This window comes from Cynocephalus volans, chromosome 13 (genome assembly GCF_027409185.1).
Source record: "Cynocephalus volans isolate mCynVol1 chromosome 13, mCynVol1.pri, whole genome shotgun sequence".
Taxonomy (NCBI): Eukaryota; Metazoa; Chordata; class Mammalia; order Dermoptera; family Cynocephalidae; genus Cynocephalus; species Cynocephalus volans.
The window spans coordinates 11,003,000-11,007,308 of NC_084472.1; the positions used below are offsets into that span (position 1 = coordinate 11,003,000).

The window sequence follows — 4,309 nt, forward strand, 5'->3', positions numbered from 1 at the left end:
AACTCATGATGAAAGGCCTAAATTAAAGTTTTTCTGTAAGAAAAAAGAGGTTAGTATTGTTTATTTTCAGTGTTATCTGCATATCTTAAATGGAAGAAGACAACCTTGAAATTGGACAGATAAGAAGAAAATCAACTAAATGAGCAAACGCTGAGCTTTGTTTTTCAAATACCCAAGAAGTTGTTGAGATTTTCTATTTTATAAAAGTGTGTTTTTAAAATGTGGAGCCTAATTAGCAAGCAATAAAATTATGTTACCATGTGGTTTTAAAGGTCTAGCTTATTAGTAATTGAGAGGAATGTGCATCAAGCTAGAAGACACTGCTTCTTTAAATAAATTACACATGAACTTATAATTTGGGGTTTTATAGCTTTAATTGATGTTTTCACCGTTTAAAATGTCACAGTCTTTAAGATTTAACTTTACAATTGCCATCTGAAACTTCTCATATTATCCTGTAAGTCTCCTTAACAAGGTTTGTGTGTGTGTGTGTGTGAGTGTTTTCTCCAGATTTTCTTTTTAAATAAAAAGATTAGGCTTTTTAAAAGACACAGCAGAGCACCATTTTCTGTTTTAAATTTTCCTGCAATGATATCAAATATTTATTCCACATTTATTGAGCACCATGTGCATACTAGACACCATATTTGTTACTGGTATACTAAGATAAATATGTCATAATCTTGCACTGGTGAAACTTACAAGCTAGTGAAAAATACAGATTTCAAACAAAGAATAGTTTCCTAAGAATAACTTTTCCTCGATTGATCTAAGTAGCTATTAAATCCATTTTTTATCAAGGAATTTTAGTTTTTATAGCTAAATGGATCCTTAAAACTCATTAAGTCTCGTTCTTTCATTTTTTGAGTAAGGAAAATGAAGTTGAAGCAAATTATTATTTGTCTGAGTATTCTTATAACCCCAGAACTAGAAATAAATCTCCAGCTTTAAATCTAAAGTTTTTTTCTGTTGGTAAAAAAATCAGAGGCATACTATTTATGGTAGACCACCAAACCTTAAAATATGTTCGATAAGTAGCAAAGATACCTTAGAATGATTTTCTCACTTTATATAAAACATGATTTTAAATAAAAATGAACAAAACTGATATTACTAAAGAATTTTGATTTTGTCAAAAGGAGTTTACTTTGTTATTATTTTTTATATTTACCAGTTCACTAAACTACTTTAAAAATAGTTTTTCATTAGCATTCTATAGGTTTTAACTTAATATTCATATTTATAATTAATTATTCTTTGTTTTGTAACCCCCAAAGTGCTATAAAAGGATACATATTTGGAAATTAATTCAACATTTAAATGAGTAGAAAAATAGTGAAACTAAAATGTGCTTACATTTGTATCAATAACCATTACCTAATGCACACAAGTTGAGAATATTTTACCTGCCTAAAAGATCAGGTCTTTAAAAACAGGCCAATATCATATTTCTTATAATATCCTTAGAATATACCATGATTTTCAGACTATTATTTTATGAACCATTTAGAAAGAAAAAAAGTGTTGACATTAAACTAAACTATGATCACGGCGCTTTCTTAGCTGTGATATGAATTCTTTGCTGAGTAGCAACTCTGCACGGAATACGATGATGGTAATGAAAGCATTGTATGAATGCATGGATGATGGTGCTGGCAGTGAAGGCAAATCTGTATGCAAAAAAAATGTGTGTACCCTGCTGAGGATGAGTCTGCTTCCTCCTTAATGGAAAAGGTCAATGTAATCAATGACCCATCAGGTGGCTGGCTGGTCCCATGGGGAATGGTGTCATTCAAGGGGCCCAGTGTTGGTGTATAGTGTTGGCAGATTAGACACTCAGCAATAGAAGCAGCCAGGTCATACAGAGTAAAGGGAAATTTATGTCATGGATTTCGTGCATCACTGCCACCCTGGCCACTTTGTCCATGGACCTATTTGTACAAGCACAAGGGTGGCTGATGAAAGAGGCTGGCTGACACCCTTTGAGTGCTTTATTTTGTCCTATTTATGGCCTCCTTAAATAAGATTGCCTTGTGGTGGTCACGAGACACAAGTATCTTCACTGTGTGTGCTAACCCCAGGCAATCCAGTCAAAATGCTTGTCCCTCAGACTGCCTTTTCATCCATCCTATGGTCATGTTCTTTCCAAGTTCCTGACCATAAGATCAAACCATTAGTGACTACCCTCAGGTCATTGTAGATATATCCTTCTGTCAACTCACTCCTTAAAAAAAAGTAAACAACCAAATTCTGCCCCCAGGAAACATTTTCCTTCACTGGTGTTTAGAAGGGTCACCTCTGCCTGGGGCTGTAATGCTACAGTCATTCACTTACAGCTGGTACCAGCAGACCTGTCTATCCAGGTCTTGAGTTTTTTATAACCAGGCTTTAGTTTTTTCTTCTTTGGTCCGCTGCTCATAAGAAATTCCCATTATGGATGGAGAGGAAGAAGGCAATGCGACAAGAGTGGGGGATGAAGGAGTCTGAGCCACCCACTCGTATAACTTATTTGTGCCTTCTATGCCTGCCTAAGCCCAATGCCTTTTATGGTCTTTCCACATAGTCATAAACCGCTACTGGAAATGGCTACATATGGCTTGCTGCGTACAATGATTTCCAGCTCGTGATGGGTAACTTGGGTTGCATGATCAACTGATATTTCATGGTTAAACGCTCACACTCTAGTAAGAGCCAAGTGGCTTGTACCAAGCCTGGTAGCAAACATAACGCAAGGCCCAGTAGCAAAGATAAGGAATTTAAAACAGTGATATTAAATATGCTTAATGCTTTAGAGGGATAAAAATAACAAGAAAATAAAGAAAAGATAAAAAATAAACCGCACCAAATTTCCAGAGCTAAGAATACAATATCTGAAGTAAAAAACCCACTGAGTGAGCTTAGGTGAAGTTTATATATGGTAGAATTAATGACTTAAAGGCATTATAATAGAAATTATCCAAACTGAAATATTTAGAGAAATAAAGCTTTTTTAAAAAACAAAGGAAGGCCTCATTAAAATGAAATGTGAGGAAATATCAAGCAGTCTAAAAGCTGTTTAATTGGTGATTTTTTAAAAAAGAAAGGGTAGACATAAAACACATATTAAAAAGTAAATGCCGAAAAACTGTAAACTTGATGAAAACATAAGCCTAAATTCCATGAATCTGATGAAACCCCAAGGAGAAGAAAATGAAACACACATCAAGTTATATAATAATCATATTGCTAAAAAAGCAAAACAAAACAGTGGTAAAGGGAAAAAAATTCTATAAAATAGCCAGAGGAAAAAAGATACATTACAAATAGGGAAATGTAGATAATAATAATAATAACAGTAACTTTGCCACAGAGGTATTCAGTCCACAATATTCATACAATGAAACTGTGTCCTAAATTGCTTTAAAAAATACTGTCAGCCTGTTAAGCTAGCATTCTATGGCCAACAAAACTATACGTAAAGAATAACAGCCAAATAAGAATAAAAATCTATAAAGACAAAAGGCAGGAAAGAGAGCAAAAAAAGAAATAATAAATTAGTGGAACAAATAATAAGATAGTAATTTAAACCTGACCATATCAATAATCGCATTAAATGTAAGTGCCTATGCATTCTGGAAAGACAGATATCATCAAACTGGATTACAAGGCATGGCTCCACTAGTTGCAGTCAATAGGAAACATATTTTAAATATGAAAACACAGATAGACGAAAAGTAGGAAGTATAGGGAAAATACCACTAAAACATTAATTATTAGAAGAGTGACTATATTAGCTTTGCGCAGTGGCAGTATCGTAGCCAATGAGGTTTATCCAAGGCGCGATTATTGCTAATTGAAAACTTTTCCCAGAAGAGTGACTATATTAACGTCAGACATAGAAAAATTTAGGGTAAGAAATATTATGAGATTAGGAAAAAGGCATATGTCACAATGATAAAGGGGTAAAACTTATCAAAAAGACCTAACACTCCTAACTGAATGCTCCTAATAATAGTTCTCCAAAATATATGAAACAAAGAATCATGCAAGTGAAAGATTAACTAGACAAACTCACACTTAAAGTAATACATTTCAACACTTCTCTTTCCATAATTTATTGAAAAAGTAAAGCTTGAACAAGAGAAATCAGCATGGATAGAGAAGCCTTTAAAAAAGCTGTCAACTAATTTGATCTAATTAAAATTACTAAAGCATTATACCAAGCAATGGCAGCATTATTCTCTTTTTTTCAAATGCATAAGATACATCCACCAAACCAGAACAATACATTATGAGAATTTGGTTTTTCAGTTAGATGATATTTAAAGAA

At 33.3% G+C, this 4,309-nt stretch overlaps 1 pseudogene; it reads left to right on the forward strand.

Annotated features, from left to right (window-relative positions):
* Nucleotides 1-3,771: 3,771 nt before the first annotated feature.
* On the forward strand, nt 3,772-3,903 carry LOC134362347 (U4 spliceosomal RNA; annotated as a pseudogene).
* The last annotated feature ends 406 nt before the right edge of the window (nt 3,904-4,309 follow it).